Raw genomic sequence first — 25,141 nt, 5'->3', positions numbered from 1 at the left:
AGCTCTGCCATGCGTCAAAACAGTGGTTCCCCCCCACATATCAGGTATCAGCGTACTAAGGACAAATTGCACAATAACTTTTGCAGTCCAATTTCTCCTGTTACCCTTGGTAAAATAAAAAAAAATTGGACCTGAAGTAATTTTTTTGTGAAAAAAAGTTAAATGTTCATTTTTTTTTAAACATTCAAAAAATTCCTGTGAAGCACCTGAAGGGTTAATAAACTTCTTGAATGTGGTTTTGAGCCAGTGGCATAGCGTGGGGGGGGGCGGTCCGCCCCAGGCGGCACGTGTGTGGGGGTGGCGCGGCAGCAGCAGAAATTCCCCTCCTCTGTGGGAGAAGCGTGGAGGCACAGTGCAGCAGCAGCAGATTTTGGCGACGAGGGCTGGTGGGTCACGGGGTGCCATGCTGGATCCACCCCTGGCTGCTGAGATCACTGGAGACATACAGAGCAGCTGATCAAGTGCACTGTCCTGTAATTGATTGCCGAGCGCCTGGAGCTGCCAGCCTGTATTTATTGGCTGTGTGTCTGGGGAGGCTGCTGCTGCCTGCTTCATCCGTTTCTCTGGGTTTGACCAGCTGTCCCGGGCTAACCCCTACCTGGCTCTGTGCAGATCATGGGGAAAGTGGGAGCTGGATTACCCTCAGCTGCAGCACAACTGCCCTAGTGCCCAAAGCAGCTGCAGAGCACCAGAGGCAGCAGCAGCCACGTCCCCAGGGATGGCAGTGTGGCCCCGCATGCCCTGCTAAGGTAATGGCAGCCGTGCGCTCCGTGCTGCTGCAGGTGACGGAGGAGGAATGGGAGGGGGGCACAAACTTGTTATTGTCTGGCACTGTGTCACTGAGCTGCCAAACTGTTGATTGCAGGAGGAGGGGAGGGAGCTGTCACCCTGCCTGTTACCCTGCCTGTCACAGTGCTGTCACCCTGCCCCTACCTGTCACACTGCTATCACCCTGCCTGCCACAGTGCTATCACCCTGCCCCTACTTGTCACCCTGCCCGTCACTGTGCTGTCACCCTGCCCCTACCTGTCACCCTGCCCATCACAGTGCTGTTACCCTGCCCCTGCCTGTCACAGTGCTGTCACCCTTCCCCTGCCTGTCACACTGCTGTCACCCTGCCTGCCCCTGCCTGTCACCCTGCCCCTACCTGTCACTGCGCTGTCACCCTGCCCCTACCTGTCACCCTGCCTGTCACAGCACTAGAATCATAGAATCGTAGAGTTGGAAGGGACCTCCTGGGCCATCTGGTCCAACCCCCTGCTCAAAGCAGGATTCGCTAAATCATCCCAGTCAGATGTCTGTCCAGCCTCTGTTTGAAGACTTCCATTGAAGGAGAACTCACCACTTCTCGTGGCAGCCTATTCCACTCATTGATCACTCTAACTGTCAAAAAGTTTTTTCTAATATCTAATCTGTGTCTCCTCCCATTCAGTTTCATCCCATTGCTTCTAGTCTTTCCTTGTGCAAAGGAGAATAAAGTTGATCCTTCTACAATGTGACAGCCCTTTAGATATTTGTAGACAGCTATTAAGTCTCCTCTCAGTCTTCTCTTTTGTAAACTAAACATTCCCAAATCCTGCAACCTTTCCTCATAAGACAGGGTTTGCAGACCAGTCACCATTCTGGTCGCTCTTTTCTGAACTTGCTCCAGTTTGTTGATGTCTTTTTTAAAATGTGGTGCCCAAAACTGGACACAATATTCCAGATGAGGTCTGACCAAAGAGGAGTAGAGGGAAATAATGACTTCACGTGATCTAGACTGTATGCTTCTGTTAATACATCCTAGAATTGCATTTGCCTTTTTTGCTGCTGCATCACACTGTTGACTCATATTCAGTCTGTGATCTATTAGTATACCCAAGTCTTTTTCACATGTGCTGTCACTTAGCCCTATTCCTCCCATTCTATATATGCTTTTTTCATTTTTATTGCCCAGATGTAGTACTTTGCATTTCTCCCTGTTAAAAACCATTCTGTTAGTTGTTGCCCACTTCTCCAGTTTATTTAAATCTTTTTGAATCCTCTCTCTCTCTCCTCTCTCTCTCTTCTCTAGTATTAGCTATCCCTCCTAGCTTTGTGTCATCAGCAAATTTAATCAGTTTACCCTCAATTCCTTCATCTAAATCGTTGATAAAGATGTTGAACAATACAGGGCCCAGGACAGAGCCCTGTGGTACCCCACTTGAGACATTCTTCCAACTGGATGTGCAGCCATTTACGACCACTCTTTGGGTCCGATCACTAAGCCAGTTATGAATCCACCTAACAGTTGCCTTGTCCATTCCATACTTAGTCATTTTTTCAATAAGGATTGTATGAGAGACTTTGTCAAATGCTTTGCTGAAGTCAAGATATACTTTATCTACAGCATTTCCTTGATCCACCCAATCAGTGATACCATCATAGAAGGAAATTAAGTTAGTCTGACATGACTTATTAGTTACAAACCCATGCTGACTCTGTTTAATCACTTCATTCTTATCCAGGTATTGACATACATGTTGTTTAATAATTTGTTCAAAGATCTTTCCTGGTATAGAAGTCAGACTCACCGGCCTATAGTTACCTGGGTCCACCTTCTTCCCCTTTTTGAAGATAGGAACAACATTTGCTCTTCTCCAGTCGCTGTGACTGTCACCCTGCCTGTCACAGCGCTGTCACCCTGCCTGTCACAGCGCTGTCACCCAGCTGTCATGCTGCCTGCACCGCACTGTCACCCTGCCTGTCATAGCATTGTCACCCTGCCCCTGTGTGTCTCCCTGCCTGTCACAGTGCTGTCACTCTGCCCCTGTCTGTCACCCTGCCTGTCACAGCGCTGTCACCCTGCCCTGGCTGTCACTGCACTGTCACTCTACCCCTGCCTGTCATCCTGGCTGTCACCCTGCCTGCACCGCACTGTCACCCTACCTGTCATAGCATTGTCACCCTGCCCCTGGCTGTCATAGTGCTGTCACGCTGCCTGGACTCATGGTTGTTAAACCTGTCTGCTGCTTCTCTCCCTCCCTTCCCTCCTTGTCTTGCCTATCTGCACACCCTGCTGTCCAAATGCTTATCCTGCCTTATCTGCCTGTCACTCTTCTGTCCACCTGCTGAATTTTTTTCTGCTACCTGCTTCTCTACTTTTCACTGTAGCTGTTACCTGTCCTGTCTAGCTGTCATCCTGCTGTGCACCTGTTTATCCTGATTCTGCTGCCAGCCCTACTACATTTCATCCAACCAATTACCAGTGCCTACCCTGTCTATCCTCCTGCCTGCTTGTTCTGACTGCCTGTCACTCTGCTGTTCACTTGCTTATCTTTGTTATGTTATTTCTACTTATACAATGTCAGTGCACAACATATCTGCCTGTTTGTCTGTCACTGGTGTCTGTCTGTCTGTTACTTGTACCTGTTTTTTTTTTTTAATTCTGCTACCTGCTTTTCTACATTTCACTGGTGCCTGAGCCTTTTCTGCCTGCCTGTCCTGCTGCTGTCCATCTGATAATCCAGCTTTTTTTGCTGCTCGTCCTTCTACTTTTCATCCGGCCTGTCACCAGTGCCTGCTCTCCCATTTGCCTGCCTGTCACCAGTGCCTGCTCCCCCATTTTCCTGCCTGTCACCAGTGCCTGCTCCCCCATTTGACTGCCTGTCACCAGTGCCTGCCCCTATGTTAAGCTACACATGTGTACATCTGGTGTTATATGCAGCCATTGTCAGTCAGTGACTGTAATAATGCTTCAGCGCACATGAAGGTAGAGAGGGGGGAGTCTGTGTGTCTGAAATGTTGGGGTGCATAAACTTACTGGTGATGTATCTAGATCACAATCAGTCTTGGCCACCATTTTTTTTTTTGCTCACACAGTAAGGGCTTGTTCAGACAGACATATGATTGGGCAGTGTGCTGTCTGTGTGCGCCATAGACCATACATGGGCTCTTCGGATGCTTCCGGATTATCAACGACCAAAGGGGCGGCAAATTTTTCGACCGCCCCGGGCTCCACAAACGGTAGCTACGCCACTGTTTTGAGCACCTTGAGGGGTGCAGTTTTTGGAATGGTGTCACTTTTGGGTATTTTCTATCATATAGACCCCTCAAAGTGACTTCAAATGTGATGTGGTACGTAAAAATAAAATGGTGTTGCACAAATGAGAAATCGCTTATAACTTCCTAACAAAAAAAATTTTGGTTCCAAAATTGTGCTGATGTAAAGTAAACATATGTGAAATGTTACTTATTAAGTTATTAAGTTTTTATGTGCCATATGTTTGTGATTTAAGGTCATAAAAATTCAAAGTTGGAAAATAGCAAAATTTTGTAAATTTTTACCAAATTTCTGTTTTTTTCACAAATAAACGCAAGTTGTTTGAATGAAATTTTACCAATAACATGAAGTACAATATGTCGCGAGAAAACAATGTCAGAATCCGTGGGATCCATGGAAGCATTTCAGAGTTATTACCTCATAAAGGAAACGTGCAAACCACCCTTGGGGGTAAAGGGGTTTCAAAGAATTGGTCCTAGCACAGATCCCTGTGGTATCCCACTGCTGAATATATCTCATTTAGAGAATGAACCATTTATGACGTCTCTTTCTTTCCTGTCATTTAGCCAATTCCTTACCCATCTGCGTATAATTTCCCCCAGTCCTTGCTTCTGTATAAGGCTGTTATGTGGAACAGTATCAAATGCCTTTGCAAAGGCCAGATAAATCACATAAGCAACATTACCAACATCCAGATGTGGACTTACCTCCTCTTTGAAACCCAACATTTTTGTTTGACACAACCTATCGTATTTCTTTTTGTGTGAAACTAGTTATATCCTGTGGTGAACTTTGATTTTTGCCTTGTTGAAAGATTACTGGAGCAGACAGATGATTTTTGAACATGAATGAAAAGTGCCTGTTTAATATCTCTGCCTTTTCTTTGTCTTCTATAATTATCTTGTTATTATTGTCTTTTAAGGGGCCAATACCATCTTTTAACTTATTTTTTTGCATTGATGTACTTATAACATTTTTGGGAATTTATTTTAGTATCGTTGTCAATTTCTTTCTCTATAAATAACTTTGCTAGCTTGATTTCTTTTATACATTTCTTATTGAGATCTTTATACTTCTGAAGTGCTATTTCTGTATTCTCGGCCTTCAGGCTTTTGAATGCCCTTTGTTTTCATCTTAGTAAATGTTGTACTGTCTTATTTATCCATAATGGTTTCTTTTTACTTTTGGACATTTTATTACCAGAGGGTAGAGATGAGCGACAGGGCTGTCATCAGGGCATGACAGCCCTTACTGCTGTATGGGGCCTGGTGAACAGCAGTACAGAAGGGGGCCTGCAGATCAGGGGCCCCGCTCCTGTGCTTCTAGTCGTCGGGCCCCAAGTGCTGTGCATCATCAGGTGCTGCGGTCGGGCCCCAAGTGCGCACTGCCGCCGGGCCTGCAGTGCACACATCAGCAGAGCCGCCACAGTGGCCGACATCCGAAAGCTAGAGAAGTGCTGAAGGACCTGTGGTGATGTTATCATTATCACAGGCATTCAGCATTGATCAGCTCCGCCCCATGATCACATGACGATGACGTCACCACAGGTCCTTTCAGCTCACACAGCAGCAGCTCCATCTTCACCGCAGGAGCACAGCCAGGTAAAAAGAAAGTTTTTATTTTATTATTGAAAGGGGCAATATGTTTCCCTGGCAGAATGGAGACATGGGGGCAGGATTGGAGATACACGGGGCAAATATGGAGACAGGGGGCAGGATTGGAGACACACATAGGCAAATATGTAGACATGGGGGTAGAATGCAAGACATGGGGGCAGAATGCAAGACATGGGGGCAGAATGCAAGACATGGGGGCAGAGTGCAAGACATGGGGGCAGAATGCAAGACTTGGGGCAGAATGCAAGACATGGAGGCAGAATGCAGTACATGGAGGCGGAATGCAAGACATGGGGCAGAATGCAAGACATGGGGGCAGAATACAAGACATGGGGGCAGAATACAAGACACGGAGGCAGAATGCGAGACATGGGGGCAGAATGTGAGACATGGGGCAGAATGCAAGACATGGGGGCAGAATGTGACAGTAAGACACAGGAGGGGGCAGAATGTGACAGTAAGACACAGGAAGGGGCAGAATGTGACAGTGAGACACAGGAAGCGGCAGAATGTGAGACATGGGGCAGAATGTGAGACATGGGGCAGAATGTGAGACATGGGAGCAGAATGCAGGACGTGGGGGCAGAATGTAAGACATGGAGGCATAATACAGTCATGGAGTCATAATGCAGACATGGAGTCAGAATGCAAGACATGGAGTCAGAATGCAAGACATGGAGTCAGAATGCAAGACATGGAGTCAGAATGCAAGACATGGAGTCAGAATGCAAGACATGGAGGCAGAATGCAAGACATGGAGGCAGAATGCAGACATGGGGGCAGAATGCAAGGCATGGAGGCAGAATGCAGACATGGGGGCAGAATGCAAGGCATGGAGGCAGAATGTGAGACACGGGGGCAGAATGTGAGACATGGGGGCAGAATTCAAGACATGGGGGCAGAATGCAAGACATGGGGGCAGAATGCAAGACATGGGGGCAGAATGCAAGACATGGGGGCAGAATGCAAGACATGGGGGCAGAATGCAAGACATGGGGGCAGAATGCAAGACATGGGGGCAGAATGCGAGACATGGGGGCAGAATGCGAGACATGAGGACTGAATGCAAGACATGGGGGCAGAATGTGACAGACACAGGAGGGGGCAGAATGTGACAATAAGACACAGGAGGGGGCAGAATGTGAAAGTGAGACACCGGAGGGGGCAGAATGCAAGACATGGGGGCAGAATGGACATGGGGCAGAATGTGAGACACAGGGCAGAATGTGAGACATGGGGGCAGAATACAAGATATGGGGCAGAATGCAAGACATGGGGCAGAATGCAGACATGGGGGCAGAATGTGACAGTAAGACACAGGAGGGGGCAGAATGTGACATTGAGACACAGGAGGGGGCAGAATGTGAGACATGGGGACAGAATGTGATAGTGAGACACAGGAGGGGGCAGAATGTGACAGTGAGACACAGAAGGGGGCAGAATGTGACAGTGAGACACAGGAGGGGGCAGAATGCAAGACACGGGGCAGAATGCGAGACCCGGGGGCAGAATGACCATGGGGCAGAATGTGAGACAAGGGGTCAGAATGGATATGGGGGCATAATGTGACAGTAAGACACAGGAGGGGGCAGAATGTGACTGTGGGACACAGAAGGGGGCAGAATGTGACAGTGAGACACAGGGGGCAGAATGTGAGGCAAGGGGGCAGAATGCGAGATATGGGGGCAGAATGTGAGACATGGGGGCAGAATGTGAGACATGGGGGCAGAATGCAAGACATGGGGGCAGAATGTGAGACACGGGGCAGAATGTGAGACATGGGAGTAGAATGCAGGACGTGGGGGCAGAATGTAAGACATGGGGGCAGAATGCAAGACATGGTGGCAGAATGCAAGACATGGGGCAGAATGCGAGACATGGGGGCAGAATGCGAGACATGGGGGCAGAATGCGAGACATGGGGGCAGAATGCGAGACATGGGGGCAGAATGCATGACATGGGGGCAGAATGCATGACATGGGGGCAGAATGCATGACATGGGGGCAGAATGCATGACATGGGGGCAGAATGTGACAGTGAGACACAGAAGGGGGGAGAATGTGAGACATGGGGCAGAATGTGCCAGTAAAACACAGGAGGGGGCAGAATGTGACAATAAGACACAGGAGGGGGCAGAATGTAAGACATGGGGCAGAATGCAAGACATGGGGCAGAATGCAAGACATGGGGCAGAATGCAAGACATGGGGCAGAATGTGAGACACAGGGCAGAATGTGAGACATGGGGGGCAGAATACAAGATATGGGGCAAAATGCAGACAGGGCAGAATGTGACAGTAAGACACAGGAGGGGGCAGAATGTGACATTGAGACACAGGAGGGGGCAGAATGTGAGACATGGGGTCAGAATGTGACAGTGAGACACAGAAGGGGGCAGAATGTGACAGTGAGACACAGGAGGGGGCAGAATGTGACAGTGGGACACAGGAGGGGGCAGAATGTGACAGTGAGACACAGGAGGCAGAATGTGAGGCATGGGGCAGAATGTGACAGTAAGACACAGGAGGGGGCAGAATGTCACAGTGAGACACAGGAGGGGGAAGGATGGGAGACACATGGTGCAGGATCATGGGGCAGGATGGATACGATGTAGACAGATGGGGCAGGATCTGGAGATCATATGGGGGCAGAATGGATACTCATGAGGGCAGGATGAGAGAAAAAATGGCTGAAGCCAGGAATGAGACACACGGGGGCCAGGATGGGGTATATTATTACCATAGGGGCTAATTAAGGGATATTAGTACTGCAGTGATGTATTTATTTTATTTTTTTGAGGATACTGTTCTAAATGGGGGGAGGTTCTATTACTGTGCAGAGCGACACTGTCACCTTTTTTTTCTTCATCTGGTGTAGTGTAGAAGTTGGGAAAAAATTAAGTAATGTGTTCTGCAAGTGGAGCTCTAGAGAACTTATTTCCTGCAGAGATGAGCCCTGGCTGGAAGACGTGATGGCGATCTCTGCTGGATGAAAGATGAAAAGCAAAGATGAAGGACTTTACCTAGAGACGTCACTGGTGAGTCAGTGTGCTACCTGTACAATGACACTATACACTATATACAGAGTACCTTTGTACAATGTCACCAGTGATCACTGTATTACCTGTACACTGGCACTATATACAGAGGTCCTGTGCATAATGTCACTGGTGATCACTATTACCTGTACACAGACACTACATACTAAGTACAGATCTCCTGTGTATAATAATGGCACTTATGGTGATAGTATTATGTTTTTTTTATTAATGATCAGTATTGTAGTATCCAGTCACCATGTGCTGGTAATATGTGGTCTGGGCATGGTGCAGTGGTATTTGTCCCTTGTATGTGCTATTATTCAGTCACTGCTGGTAATATGTGGTCTGGTCATGGTGTGGCTGTATTTGTTCCTTGTATGTGGTATTATAGGTCACTATGTGGTGGTAATATGAGGTCTGGTCATGGTGCAGCGGTATTTGTCCCTTTGGATGTGATATTATTGGTCATTTTAAGAATTGAAAAATAAATAAAAAATATACTTAAATTGTATTGGATATTTTAGCAAATGTTTAATAGGTTAGAGTAGAGTAGGGCCCAGCCAAAAGAGTCTACCTTGTCGTGGTGGCAGATTTAAAAAATCTTTTGGCCAAAACAAGAACTGCTGGCTATGTGTGTGATCTGGAGATGGGAACTGTTAATCTGTGATTGGTGAGAAGCGGAGTTTTTCCAAGAGAGAGCGGTGGGGCTGTGGACAGTTCGAGGGGTCGAGCCTGGGTGGAATCTCAAGGGGGCCCTGAAAATTTTGCCAGTATGGGGCCCCGAAATTCCTAGTGGCAGCCCTGATGAGCGAACATGTTCTGAAAACGTTCACCAATCTCAAATTCAGCACTAATGTAGCACATTTGGATTTGTGTTCGCCTTCATGAGCATTTTTAGTTAAAGTCAGCAAAATTCGATCACAGTTTGGTAAATCGTCATGTTTCTACAAATGCTTTTGTTATACCTTTGGCTAGGATAGTGGTGCTGTATTTAGGATGAGTGGGGGGGGAATGGGGGGGACACGTTAGAAGAGGTTAGAAGAGCGCGTGAAGAAATTACAGGAGTGCTTTTTTTTCCCCCTAAACTTTGTGTGTTGATTATGGCCACCAATCGGCGCAGAAACCATCCACAAAGTCATGACACAAGGTCTTCTGTGACTTGCTGCCAAATACACATATCCCTGGCCATATAAAAAGCAGGCATCTTGTTTTCCTGGCGCCATTTGCTCAGTGTCACAGTGCAGAAAGGTCACTCTTACGCTAGTGCTGGTGCTGAAAGTGAACTTGTCAGTTAAATAGATAGGATCCTGTCCTGTGTGAAATTGATCTTCCAACATCGAAGTAGATTGTGCAAAAAATGTGTGGCAGTCTACTAGTTTTTCTGCACATTTCTGAATCTAAATTGTTTTGAGTAATAGCGTGCTGCAGAAAGCAGGCTACATTTCAGTATATAAATCTTTTGTGCTAATCCAGCCACATTTCACATTTCAGCATGGTTCAGGGCGCGAGACAGGGCTTGGACCAGCATTTCTAACTTAAACATTGCTCAGTAACAGGTGGATGAGTGACAGGTGTAGGCCTGGTGGTATAAGAGCCCTGCCATATTCAGGCAAGACACATGAAGGAGACCCTACTTGGAGCCAAAACATTTTAGAAAAATTAGGGGTGGAGACCATTAAAGAGGCATCAATTTATTTTATTTTTTACTCACTTATATAGTGTCATTAATTCCACAGCATTTTACAGACATTATCAATTTCCCCAGAATAGAAATAGTATAATGGGGCACTGACTACCCTTCCACTACATGTAGCCCACCAGATTTGGACCCCACTTAAAGTCTCCACATTTCATAATATTGTAACATCAGCAGCAGTAGCAGCAGCAGGCACAGAAGCCACGTCATAGGGGTCACAGACTGCAATAATGCGAGATCAATGCAGTACACTAAAAACTATACCATCGCCTAGTCTGTGACTGGGGTGCACAAGCCATTGGAGATCCATGATTCGTTCATCTTGATGAAAGTTAGATGGTTTATACACTTTCAGAGGACAGGCAGATGCGCTTATCCTTCAGGACACCACAAGGAAAAGGTTGAAGACACGTTCTGAGAGAACGATGGCTGGTGGGCATGACAAAACCTCCAAGGCATGACAGGCACCCGCAATCCACTATTCCATTTTTGAAGATCAAAATGCATAGGGTCCAATCCCCCCTGATTGCATTGATACTGAGCTTGAAATACTCTTGCACCACATTCTCCAGTTGTTCATTACGTGCCAGACTTGTACTCTAAAAAATGTGGTTATTTTAATTTTTATCTATTTTACTCTCTTATATATAGCACCATTAATTACATGGCGCTTCACAGACATTTATGGCACTGTTCCCGTTGTGGTTCACAATCTAAATATTTTATCTGTATAACTTTGGAATGTGAGAGAAATTCAGAGTAACTGGAGGAAACCCATGCAAACACGGGGTGAACATACAAACTCTTTTCAGGTTTTGTACTTGTACTTTTAACCCAGCATCCCAGTACTGCAAAGCTGCAATGCTAACCACTAAATCACTCTGCTGCCTCTACCACTTACACTGTTGCTGCTAATGTTTTTGCATTGATGACTAGACGTTACCATGGTTGGAAGTATATAACTGTGATGCACACTATGTGCCTCACTGCTGTCTTGTAAAAAAAAATCCCTCTTAAGATTGCCTACAAGCGTGTTTCAATACACCAACAAGCGCATGTCCCTTTTGAGGGGATGAAGTATCTGGCAAAATTTACTGTTGTATCGTGGAGCTAACAAAGTGGCAACCCAGTAATCATTACTATTTCTAATCCTAACAATATGGCCAACAATCTATCACGCTGGGTGAGGGACAAGCTAGGTACACCCCTAGACAGATCTGACAAAACACTGTCTGCCCTAACATCCCTAAATGGATAGTGGGGGGACGGGGTGGGCACTAGGCAGCCCTTACTACAATTAAAAACAAAGCAAGAAGACAAATGAGGGAATACACTCATCTTGAGACGACATAAGAGAGCTCAAGCCAGCAATCCTTCAAAAGGTTCCAAGAAGAAACTAGTCGATTTCTAGCACCGGCACTTTGCAGAAGCGACTAAAGTTATTTAAGCATCCAGCAAGGTGTGTTACTCAGCAACAGATGGTAGAGATCATCGCTAGGTCCTAGAGGGAGAATGATATCACTCCACAGCAGAAATGCAAGATCCAGAATGTTCCTGCAGAGCCTAGCGCAATGGCCTTCTGCAGCCGGTTTCAGAATGACTGTCTGTTACACCTGACACACCTATGACACAATCATGTTGCAGATAGTGCAGCAAGAAGGTGCTCATGTGTTGGCCGCTTCCATGAGGTCCAAGTACATCGTGTGTTGGTGGTGGATAAAGACTTAAACTTGCTTCCTCCATCCTCTCCTGCCAACCATGGACAACAGAAAGCGGATCATTAATCTCTTCATCTCCTGACTGTTACATGCCCATCACCTCTACCTCCTCATCCTCCTCTTCCATTTGTTTCTCAGCTCCTGTACCTTTTCTAACAGTTTGTCTGGTACTGTAAGCCCCCCTTGATCACTATAATCCACCATCAAATGGCACCAACCTGTGCAATGACAGTCCAAAAGTTTGAGATATTGTTATCACTTTCTTATCCTCCTTTAATTCCTCCTCTTTCTCTGTGACCACCACCTCCTCCTGGAGACTAATCGAAGTATGCTCCAGCATGTACATGACCGGAATAGTGATGCTGATGGCAACATCAGCGCTAACCATCTTAGTAGCTATTTTGAAACTGTGCAAAAGGGTGCAGAGGTCCTTCATCTCTGCCTACTCCGCAAGTGTGATTTGTTACACGTTTGTACTGCTTTGGGCCAGACTAATCAAAATGTCATACTTTACCAGGGGTCATCGCTGCTGCCACAGTCGCTGCACCATGTGCAGAGTCTAATTCCATGGTGTCGGTACTGCACATATCAACCTGTTAACCGGTAGCCTGATAGACCTCTGTAGCAGAAGCAGAACTTGATGTCCATAAGTGGTGCTAGAAATGAGCACAGTGAGGTTCTACTTTCTGCAGCAGTGCATCCAGGCTGGGATATTGGCATAGAAACTGCTGTACCACCAGGTTGAGGATATGAGTCATGCAAGGCATGTGTGTGTTACTGTCTGGTGTAGGTCCGCCTCCAGGTTCAAACTTGGCCTGCATAGCTGTCCACAGCGCTTGAGCTGTGTGACTGTGTTTTCCAAGGTATATTAATTTAAACATTGCCTGGTTGTGCAGTACGGAGGTGGGGGAATATTCTCTGCAGTGTTGGAAAGTATGTCTCATTAAGGGAGAGGTTGAGGGAACAGGTGGAAACCCTACCGGAGGTTGAGGAGGCAGAAACTGGAGGAAGGGTTACATACAGAGGTTTGTCCCGTAAGCCTTGGGGATTCCAAGATATGCTATCTAGTGACACCTTGGTGTCTAGTGTTTTAGTTCACCCACCCTTGGTGTGTAGTGGTTTACTTCTCCAAAACTAAGTGTTCTGTAGTTTAGTTCCCCAAATCCTGTTGTCTAGTAGTTTAGTTCTCCATCTTGTGGTGTGAAGTTATCCAACTTTAGGTGTTTAGTAGTTTACATCTCCAAGCAGTGTTGTTTAGTAGTTTAGTTCTCCTTCTTCTGGTGTGTAGTGGTTTAGTTCTCCATCCCCAATAGCCCTGCAATCCTTGAGGATTCCAAGACTTTCACCCAATGCCCAGTCAGTGAGATGTAACACCCCTGTCCATGCTTGCTCATCCAGGTGTCAGTGTTGAAATGTACCCTGTCAGACACAGATTTTTTCAAGGAATGGGTGATGTTGTCTGCGTCATGTTGGTGTAATGGAGGCATATCTTTCTAGGAGTAGTAATGGCGACTGGGCAGCTGTTACTGGGGGACTGCGACGGCCATCAGCTTTCGGAAACCGTCTGTATCCACAAGACAGGCTGCATTTCTATGGCCAAGAAATTGGATTGGCCATCAAATTATCACAGAGATCACAAGGTGGGAGTCACGCAGAACCACCCGCTGTGATCTTTGGAGCGAAGAGCTCTCAGCTGGCCCTATCATCCAGACAATTACACGAGTGGGCTACGATCAACCGAGGAGGCTGCAGGCTATATACAATAATTAGTTCTCGGATAACTAACAGTGAGCGTACGGCATGTACACCTCCGGATAACAACACATAGAATATGTGTATATACCACTGCACGATCACTGCTGACTCCACGATAGCCCCACTTCTCGCTGCCACCACCAATCCTGTTTTTTTTTTTAAATAAATACAGGCACCTTTCTTCTTTGGATGTCACACCATCAGGGTCTTCCATCCCCTCTCCCTCAGAGTAGCGGTCATATACCGTCCCCCAGGCTCACCCACCCACTTTCTTGACCACTCTTCTGCCTTGCTGCCACACTTCATATCCTCAGAATTGCCAACCCTTTTCCTTGGAAACTTCAACAGCCCCAACTGCATCCCAGCTTCTGTCTCTACCCACTTCTTATTGCCTCTCACAACTTTCAACCTCTGAGACACACAAAGATGGTAACACCCCTGATCTGGTCTTTGTCCGGCTCTATTTAATCTCCTACCTAGATAACTCATCTCTTGCCCCTTCTACCCCATGAAATTAAGATTAACCACAACTTACACATTTTAGGTTATCCCTAAAAAGCACACCTGTTTAGGGTGGCCTATCACATTCCCTAATCCAAGTCATTTTTATATATTACCTTTTCTTTACTTCTCTGAACATAATTCACCATCAAACTCAACCGCACCCAAAAGCACTACAACTATTGGCTGGTCCAAACAATGAAATGGAGTATATACAACGTCCCACAAATCATGGGAAAATACAAAGCTTTTATTAAATAATCACAAACAAATGCAAAGACAATGCCAAGCAAACACTACGGTATAGACACAGGAAGAAAATATGGAGGAGACATGAAGGTAAGCTAGGAAAGGGGTGAGAGACAATATGTACCCAAAGTAGGCAGAATCAGATCTGTAACTAACTATTATATGCAGTATTAAATATCAAAGAAAGGTTGGCAGTGTAAGGGATCACAGAGACTGATCTATGCCCCAAACACGTCCCGGTTAAGTAAATTTCTAATCTGTATATATATATATGTTGTGTAGATGGGGTTAGCCACTAGAGGGGAGCATAGTAGCATAGGAATATGAGTTTAGAATAACAACTAGGTAAATTAGAAAGGGCCAACTGTGGGTAAGATAGGAGCATTTCCTGAATGTAGTTAGTAGGGCCAGGGAGCCCAGACAGTTCTGTAGGGCCTTAGAGCTTGAGTAATGCAGTGGACCCCATAACATTTCAAGCTAGGAGCCCAGTCGTTAAGGGCTTGGGAACTAAAGGACACAGCAGCAGAGAAATGCACCCCCTCAAATAGAAATATTTAACCATGCAGAAGGTAGAAAACACTCTCTGTGTAGTAAAGGTGGACAATAAATTCATTACCTAAAAAGAGGGTTAACATTAATACCAAAAGTCACCACAGATAGAGATATATAACTCATGGAGTGTCTTGTCCGAATGCAATAAAAAAGAATATATAGAGGCAGTTTAAATCACCCCCTTTAAGAACATATATTGCACTGCTTCAAAAATACACAAGAAGCATACAAATAACCCACATAGTCAAAGCCCCTGAAGTAAGGAGAGAGAGGTATAGGCTAAAATAGCCTCCTACAATGATCAGCACATGTTCACATTAGCGATATACAAAACCCATGTAGAGAAAGGTATGGGCAAAAATAGCCTCCTACTATGATCAGCACATGTTCACATTAGCGATATACAAAACTCATGTAGAGAAAGGTATGGGCAAAAATAGCCTCCTACTATGATCAGCACATGTTCACATTAGCGATATACAAAACCCATGTAGAGAAAGGTATGGGCAAAAATAGCCTCCTACTATGATCAGCACATGTTCACATTAGCGATATACAAAACTCATGTAGAGAAAGGTATGGGCAAAAATAGCCTCCTACTATGATCAGCACATGTTCACATTAGCGATATACAAAACCCATGTAGAGAAAGGTATGGGCTGAAATAGCCTCCTACAATGATCAGCACATGTTCACATTAGCGATATACAAAACCCATGTAGAGAAAGGTATAGGCTGAAATAGCCTTCTACAATGATCAGCGATATTTAAAACCCATGTAGAGTGGAGCAGACAGAGTGGAAAGACCAGGGCCGCACCTAGAATGAGGCGATTTGCACCAGCTGCTCAAGCGGCAGGCAGCAGGGGGCGGCATTATGCGATCCTCTACCCGCAGCACCTACAATTTAGCCTCTGCACGCTGATGCTGCGGTCTTGCAAGATGCTGTAATTGATGCGGTCACAGGAGGGAAGGAGTCAGGGCCCCCTTATCATGTGACACATGACTCCTCCCCTCCTGTGACCTCATCACAGGTCCTGTGCGCATCATTCCTTGGTTTATGCAGGACAGCTCTCTGTCATGGTGAGTGAGCTACTTGTGTGTGTGAGCTGTGATACATGCGTGTGTGAGCTGTGTGTGAGTTGTGTGATACATGTGTGTGTGAGCTGTGTGTGAGTTGTGTGATACATGTGTGTGTGATACGTGTGAGCGGTGTGTGAGCGTGAGCTGTGTGATACGTGTGTGTAAGTTACTTGTGTGAGCGTGTGCTGTGTGAGCTGTGATACAGAGTGTGTGATAGGTGTGAGCTGTGTACGTGTGTGTGATACGTGTGAGCTGTGTGTGTGATACGTGTGAGCTGTGTGTGTGATACGTGTGAGCTGGGTGTGTGATACGTGTGAGCTGGGTGTGTGATACGTGTGAGCTGTGTGTGTGACACGTGTGAGCTGTGTGTGTGTGCTACGTGTGAGCTGGGTGTGTGATACGTGTGAACTGTGTGTGTGCGATACGTGTGAGCTGTGTGTGTGTGCGATACGTGTGAGCTGTGTGTGTGCGATACGTGTGAGCTGTGTGTGATACGTGTGAGCTGTGTGTGATACGTGTGAGCTGTGTGTGTGATACGTGTGAGCTGTGTGTGTGATACGTGTAAGCTGTGATACGTGTGAGCTGTGTGTGTGTGATACGTGTGGGCTGTGTGTGATGTGTGAGCTGTTTGTGTGTGATACGTGTGAGCTGTGTGTGTGTGATACGTGTGAGCTGTGTGTGATACGTGTGAGCTGTGTGTGATATGTGTGAGCTGTGTGTGATACGTGTGAGCTGTGTGTGTGCGATACGTGTGAGCTGTGTGTGTGCGATACGTGTGAGCTGTGTTTTTGTGCGATACGTGTGAGGTGCGAGCTGTGTGTGTGATACGTGTGAGCTGTGTGTGTGTGATACGTGTGAGCTGTGTGTGTGTGTGATACGTGTGAGCTGTGTGTGTGACACGTGTGAGCTGTGTGTGTGCGACACGTGTGAGCTGTGTTTTTGTGCGATACGTGTGAGGTGTGAGCTGTGTGTGTGTGATACGTGTGAGCTGTGTGTGTGTGATACGTGTGAGCTGTGTGTGTGTGATACGTGTGAGCTGTGTGTGTGCGATACGTGTGAGCTGTGTGTGTGATGCGTGTGTGTGCGATACGTGTGAGCTGTGTGTGTGTGCGATACGTGTGAGCTGTGTGTGTGTGCGATACGTGTGAGCTGTGTGTGTGTGCGATACGTGTGAGCTGGGTGTGTGATACGTGTGAGCTGGGTGTGTGATACGTGTGAGCTGTGTGTGTGACACGTGTGAGCTGTGTGTGTGTGCTACGTGTGAGCTGGGTGTGTGATACGTGTGAACTGTGTGTGTGCGATACGTGTGAGCTGTGTGTGTGCGATACGTGTGAGCTGTGTGTGTGCGCGATACGTGTGAGCTGTGTGTGTGCGATACGTGTGAGCTGTGTGTGATACGTGTGAGCTGTGTGTGATACATGTGAGCTGTGTGTGATACGTGTGAGCTGTGTGTGTGATACGTGTGAGCTGTGTGTGTGTGATACGTGTAAGCTGTGATACGTGTGAGCTGGGTGTGTGATATGTGTGAGCTGTGTGTGTGTGATACGTGTGGGCTGTGTGTGATGTGTGAGCTGTTTGTGTGTGATACGTGTGAGCTGTGTGTGTGTGATACGTGTGAGCTGTGTGTGATACGTGTGAGCTGTGTGTGATATGTGTGAGCTGTGTGTGATACGTGTGAGCTGTGTGTGATACGTGTGAGCTGTGTGTGTGCGATACGTGTGAGCTGTGTTTTTGTGCGATACGTGTGAGGTGTGAGCTGTGTGTGTGATACGTGTGAGCTGTGTGTGTGTGATACGTGTGAGCTGTGTGTGTGTGATACGTGTGAGCTGTGTGTGTGTGATATGTGTGAGCTGTGTGTGTGACACGTGTGAGCTGTGTGTGTGATACGTGTGAGCTGTGTGTGTGCGATACGTGTGAGCTGTGTGTGTGCGATACGTGTGAGCTGTGTTTTTGTGCGATACGTGTGAGGTGCGAGCTGTGTGTGTGATACGTGTGAGCTGTGTGTGTGTGATACGTGTGAGCTGTGTGTGTGTGTGATACGTGTGAGCTGTGTGTGTGACACGTGTGAGCTGTGTGTGTGCGACACGTGTGAGCTGTGTTTTTGTGCGATACGTGTGAGGTGCGAGCTGTGTGTGTGATACGTGTGAGCTGTGTGTGTGTGATACGTGTGAGCTGTGTGTGTGTGATACATGTGAGCTGTGTGTGTGCGATACGTGTGAGCTGTGTGTGTGATGCGTGTGTGTGCGATACGTGTGAGCTGTGTGTGTGTGCGATACGTGTGAGCTGTGTGTGTGTGCGATACGTGTGAGCTGTGTGTGTGTGCGATACGTGTGAGCTGGGTGTGTGATACGTGTGAGCTGGGTGTGTGATACGTGTGAGCTGTGTGTGTGACACGTGTGAGCTGTGTGTGTGTGCTACGTGTGAACTGTGTGTGTGCGATACGTGTGAACTGTGTGTGTGCGATACGTGTGAGCTGTGTGTGTGTGCGATACGTGTGAGCTGTGTGTGTGCGCGATACGTGTGAGCTGTGTGTGTGCGATACGTGTGAGCTGTGTGTGATACGTGTGAGCTGTGTGTGATACATGTGAGCTGTGTGTGATACGTGTGAGCTGTGTGTGTGATACGTGTGAGCTGTGTGTGTGTGATACGTGTAAGCTGTGATACGTGTGAGCTGGGTGTGTGATATGTGTGAGCTGTGTGTGTGTGATACGTGTGGGCTGTGTGTGATGTGTGAGCTGTTTGTGTGTGATACGTGTGAGCTGTGTGTGTGATACGTGTGAGCTGTGTGTGATACGTGTGAGCTGTGTGTGATATGTGTGAGCTGTGTGTGATACGTGTGAGCTGTGTGTGATACGTGTGAGCTGTGTGTGTGCGATACGTGTGAGCTGTGTTTTTGTGCGATACGTGTGAGGTGTGAGCTGTGTGTGTGATACGTGTGAGCTGTGTGTGTGTGATACGTGTGAGCTGTGTGTGTGTGATACGTGTGAGCTGTGTGTGTGTGATATGTGTGAGCTGTGTGTGTGACACGTGTGAGCTGTGTGTGTGACACGTGTGAGCTGTGTGTGTGCGATACGTGTGAGCTGTGTTTTTGTGCGATACGTGTGAGGTGCGAGCTGTGTGTGTGATACGTGTGAGCTGTGTGTGTGTGATACATGTGAGCTGTGTGTGTGTGATACATGTGAGCTGTGTGTGTGCGATACGTGTGAGCTGTGTGTGTGATGCGTGTGTGTGCGATACGTGTGAGCTGTGTGTGTGTGCGATACGTGTGAGCTGTGTGTGTGTGCGATACGTGTGAGCTGTGTGTGTGATACATGTGAGCTGTGTGTGTGATACGTGTGAGCTGTATGTGTGATTCGTGCGAGCTGTGTGTGTGCGATACGTGTGAGCTGTGTGTGTGATACATGTGAGCTGTGTGAGTGTGTGCAATATGTGTGAGCTGTTTGTGTGATATGTGTGAGCTGTGTGTGTGTGCGATACGTTTGAGGTGTGAGCTGTGTGTGTGATACGTGTGAGCTGTGTGTGTGATACGTGTGATCTGTGTGTGACACATGTAAGCTGTGTGTGTGATATGTGTGCATGGTTAAATATTTCTATTTGAGGGGGTGTATTTTTTCACACTCTGGTATGCTGTTTACATGGACCTAGGGTCATTTTCCCATTGTGGAGTGTTTAGCGGTAGGTGGTTTGCTCTATTATGAGCTTTGTGCAATGTGTATATGTGTCATATGTTTGACCATTTTTAATGTTTTTAACAATTTTTTTGTCTGTTTTCTGTGTTGAATAAAATTTGAATTGTTTATGCTATCTCCTGCCTAGGGTGATCCCCTGCTTTGTGGCCTATTTCTTTTTTCTTTGTTAATTTCCTATGGGGGAATGCATTATAGGAGAGTCTGCCTATGGGCGGCTGCATTATATTAGTCTGCTTCTAGGAGGCTGCATTACACTATAATCTGCTTATGGGTGGGCTGCATTATACTTTATAGGGTCTGCCCTTTGGGGACCAGCATTATACTATATAGAGTCTGCATATGGGGGGTGCATTATATAGCATAGTCTGCCTATGGGGGGTGCATTTTATTGGGAGTCTGCCTATGGGGGGCAGCATTCTATTAGAGTCTACCTATGGGGGCTGCATTCTATTAGAGTCTGCATATGGAGGACTGCATTTTGTTAGTCTGCCTATAAGGGGGCTGTATTCTGTTAGAGTCTGCCTATGTGGAGCTGCATTCTGTTGGAGTCTTCCTATGGGGGACTGCATTATAGGAGAGTCTGCCTTATATTAGTCTGCTTATGGGAGGCTGCATTACACTATAATCTGCTTATGGGTGGGCTGCATTATACTATATAGGGTCTGCCTATGGGGGCCTTCATTATACTATATAGAGTCTGCCTATAGAGGCCTGCATTATACTATAGAGTCTGCCTATGTGGGGCTACATTATACGCCATATAGAGTCTGCCTATGGGGGGTGCAGTATACTATATAGAGTCTGCCTGTGGGGGCCTGCATTATACTATAGATTCTGCCTATGGGGGGCTACATCATACCATATAAAGTCTGCCTATGGGGTGGCAGTATACTATAGAAAATGCATATGAGGGCTGCATTATACCATATAGAGTCTGCCTATTGGGGGGTGCAGTATACTATGTAGAGTCTGCCTATGGGGGTGCATTATACTATATAGGGTCTACTTATTGTCATGATCTGACAGTTTTAATTTGCACTGGGTGAACTTTGTTTACTTTGGAAAGTTCCAAGGTGTCTTGACTGTCCCCGGTGGTGGTTAGTGGTATCGCACTTTAGGTTTTTGTGCACGTAATTATGAATCAGGTGTGACACCCTATAAAGGTGTGCTAGGGGTGTGCAATCACGGCCTGTGATATTGTGAGATTGTGTTCACTATGAGTTTGAGAGCCTGATGGAAGGATGGAGCTGGAGAGGAGTCCTGCGCAGCTTAGCCAGGGGGGACGTGTTTCAGCTATGGTGTCTGGATGAAGGACTGGCATGGCGTGGTGGGGTCGCAGTGATGGTGTCGGCGGGAAGTGTCTGCATGGACTGGTGGAGTGGCGACTATGGAGAGTGGCACTCGCCATGTGGGACTTGGCTGCTGAGCTGGACTCAAGCATGCTCGACTTCGTGGCAGAAGCTGGACTCATCTTGGGGACTCTGTTACTAAGCAGCAGCAACTGGTGGTGGACTCTGCTCCAAGGCTGCACTAAGGTGAAGGATCCTGTTATGGTGATGGATCCAGGTGGAGGAGAAGATGCACGCAGGTGGTGGGCTCTGTTGCTAGGAGCGCACGCAACAGAGCAAAGCTAAGTGGTGTTCCCCCTGTATTGTCTCTTTCCTCATGTGTGTTATTAGTGCAGTGGTGGGATTAGTCTCCGCACCGACCCATTCCCTAGTGAGGGTTTAGGGTCAGGGCGAGCAAGGGGTTAAGGTTCGCGTGCGGCGACAGGTGCGGAGCCTGTATAGGGAATGTTAGGAGTGCAGGGACACTGGCTCAGGGGAGCTTAGGAGGTCTCCATGTCCCCATTCCCTATCACAGGGTCCACCATTGTTAATGTTTCCCAGGTTCCCCCTTATTATTTAAATTCGCCTTACTGGAGGCGGGGTTTCCAGAATTATTGTATAACGTGTAATACCTAAATTCGCCAGGTGGAGGCGGCGTATCCACCTGCACGTTTTATTATTTAAATGCGCCCCACTGGAGGCGGTGTATCCAGGGTCACGTGTGTTATGGGTTCACCTTGCGGTAACCGCTGTGTGCCCAGAGACACGTGACCATGGCACTTATGAGGAATGCTTTATACTATATAGAATCTACCTATGAGAAGTACATTATGCTATAATGAGGACTAACAGATGCACGATACTATATGGAGGCCTATGGGGAGTGCATTATACTATATTGAGGACTGGTGCATTATGTAACATCCCTGCCGGCATTACTGCATGTCTTCCCATCTCCCATCTTACTTACCACTCTGGGCCATGCTGTAAGTTCTGTTCCCTGCCTGCTCCATGCTGTGGGCCTCATGTCATTGCTTGCTGCATACTTCCTGGCTGTATGCTTATGGCTGTGGTGCCGCCACTTCCTGAGTCTTATAGAGACAGAGTGCACACCCCTAATTTGGTCCCAGCCTATTGCCAAGAGGTATTGGGTACTTAAGGCATTTCCACCCATAGGGAGATGAATGAGCAACAAATGCTGTCAGTCTGCACTTTGCTGCTGAGTTGCCAGGCCCTGTCCTGTTTCTACCTCTCTGGGGGCTGCAAACCCAGACCCATTTCTGTGCTCTGTGTGTCTTGTGTTTCGCTTCCCTGGGGGCTGCATGCCCAGGCCTGAATACTTTGTCCTGTATTTGCCCGTATCTGTCCTTGTCTGTACTAAGTCCGTTTCTTGTACCTGTTTGTGTCCTTGTATGTTTCCTTCCCTACTCAGCTGTGTGTAGCCTTGTGTCTACTCCTTCTGCTCTTTGCTCTGCACCCTGCAGCTCTGCTCTTCCCTTCTCACCCAGCAGCTCTGCTCTTCTCTCCGCACCCTGCGGCTCTGCTCTTCGCTCCACACCCTGCGGCTATGCTCTACTCTTTACTCCACACCTGTGGCTGCCAGAGTGTGAGCCATGCCTGCCTGGCTGCCAGAGTGCCAGCTGTGTCTGCCTGCCTACCAAAGTGCAGCCGTTCCCACCAGAATACCACTCGGTACTTGCCCGCACCTGTCATTAGTGTTCCGTCCCCCAGTGGGATCAGCTGCTACAGCCAGACACCACCCTGGAGTGGTACCTGGCGGCTACCTGCCGCACATGCCTGACCTCACCACTAGAGGCTCCAGTGAACACCAAGGTACCTGCTTAGTCATGCCCCTCCAGGGTAGTCTGGTTTGTGACTGTTCACCCACATGGCCTTAATGAGAGCCTCTCTTTTGCTCCTTTCCTATAATCCATTTATGTGATATTGGTTTGTATGTTTTTTAGCATGTTTTTAATTTATTTTATTCTTATTATAGTGACTTCGTGTTTCTGCTGCCTCTCGGCCCCTCATGTGGATGAATATTTCAGTCCTGTTCCATGGGGATGTGATGCCTAACGGATCTTCACTACACGCCCAACCTTTGGTCTCTTGATTTTTGCACTGGATTGGACATTCCTTTTTTTTTTTTTTTTTCTGCATTTGGGCCAACATAATGCTGTGTATATATGTCTTTTTCTAGCCTGATTTGGTTCATGTGTAGTTAGGTTCTTGTATGGACTCCTTTTATTTCATTTTTGTATTATTATTATTGTTATCATTCTCTCACATTTACTTGTCTTATGTACACATTATAATACCGTAAGAGAGAGAGATACAGATATAGATACATTTATCTACCCATTGGTTGCCTGTACTTAGTATGATATCCATTCTACTTTGGCCTCCCCTATGTCTATCGATATATTGGCTGCTATACACTTGTTAATTATATGCTGGTGCGGATTCCAGCTTTGCCCCTACATTTTTCCCCTTTCCATAATGGCCGCTGTTGATTCTGTCCATACTGCGCATGCGCCGATAGCGTCACGGACCACGTGACATTACCCTCCTCCCTCCTGCCCACCGTCTGACGTTTGACTGCACGGGGCCCCGTGTTTTGTCTACGTCAGCGGTGTTCATTGGCTGGGATGGTGGGTGTGTCCGGTGCTTGGACGTGATTGGTGCTCTCACTTGCAACCATTCCCTGTAATCTGTATGCATTAGCTGTGACTGATGGGTGGGTGTGTCTTGATCCTTGGCATGATTTTACTTTCACTTTCACTTCCCCTATAAAATGGGCCTTTGTCAGCAGTTACACATGCCCCCTGAGGAAGGCATTATCGCCGAAACGCCGCGCCTTGGGGTACGGCTGTGGTCTCCCTTGCTGCTCCTTCTTGTGTAAGTGCCCCCACTATTACCATTGTATGTTTTTGCCTGTCATTATTCATGTAGGGATTTTTTTCCCTGTAGTTATGGTCACGACCATGGGCAAACACTATTCATGTTTAGATTGTTAGACACTTCACAATGTTCATGCATTTCTCATGACTATTTATTTGGAGCTGCCATGGTCACCCAGCCTTTCTTTTCCTACCAATGTCACTTTTTAGCCATGTTCTGTTTGTTTCACCTTTCAATAAAAACCTACTTTGCACTTTACCTTGTGATATGAGGACTTTTTCACTGCTTTTCGTCAGTTGCTATGGTTTGTGGCACAGTGGGGCCACAATCCTCGCTCACGCCACCCAGCCAGGGCGTGAGTGTTTAAATTATACTATATGGAGGCCAATGGGGAGTGCATTATACTATATTGAGGACTATCTGGTGCATTTTACTATATGGAGGCTCTCTAGTGGGCTATCATACTGTGTGGAGTTTCTAAGCTATGAGTAAGGACCCTCTAGTCCGAAACGCGTAAGCGTCTGTCACATTGGTGAACCATATGTTTTTTATGCATCTATTCTGTTTTTAATCATTTTTTTGGAATAAAGTCTTTTGATTTTAACCATCCTTTGGTCGAAGTTGCTGGAACATCTCCCAAGTATTGTGCCTACAAGATTTTCCGGAATCCAAGTTCCCTGCACCGCCCAGGATTGATTGCATCCCTCCAGACTTCGCATTTGCTACGGTTTGGTGAGCTGACAAAAAACTTTTTCCTTTGTGTGGAGTTTACAGTGATGGGGCCATCATACAGTGCTGGAGCCATCAGACAGTTTGGGGATACTAAGAGATCCATATATATACAGTGAGGGGGCATTATACTATGTACAGGGGAGTTGTATAGGGGGAAGATTCAGGACATTATTAAATGTAATGTGGGCACTTATTGTTATAGGGGAACTCAGGTTACTGTGACTGTCAACGGGGCACACAGGGTAGTATTACTTTCTAGGGGA

The 25,141-nt window shown here is 46.9% G+C and overlaps 1 long non-coding RNA gene across 1 annotated transcript; it reads left to right on the top strand.

Moving 5' to 3' along the window:
- Nucleotides 1-502: 502 nt before the first annotated feature.
- On the top strand, nt 503-24,400 carry LOC141087454 (uncharacterized). The gene is made up of 2 exons (XR_012231653.1): nt 503-749; nt 23,242-24,400. It is a non-coding gene; the product is annotated as an uncharacterized lncRNA (long non-coding RNA).
- Nucleotides 24,401-25,141: the final 741 nt, after the last annotated feature.

The sequence above is a fragment of the Dendrobates tinctorius genome, unplaced genomic scaffold (assembly GCF_039654945.1).
Source record: "Dendrobates tinctorius isolate UK_male_01 unplaced genomic scaffold, ASM3965494v1 ptg000033l, whole genome shotgun sequence".
NCBI classification, from domain to species: domain Eukaryota; kingdom Metazoa; phylum Chordata; class Amphibia; order Anura; family Dendrobatidae; genus Dendrobates; species Dendrobates tinctorius.
The sequence above is the reverse complement of the archived record's forward strand: the minus strand, read 5'-3'. Positions and strand labels throughout refer to the sequence as shown.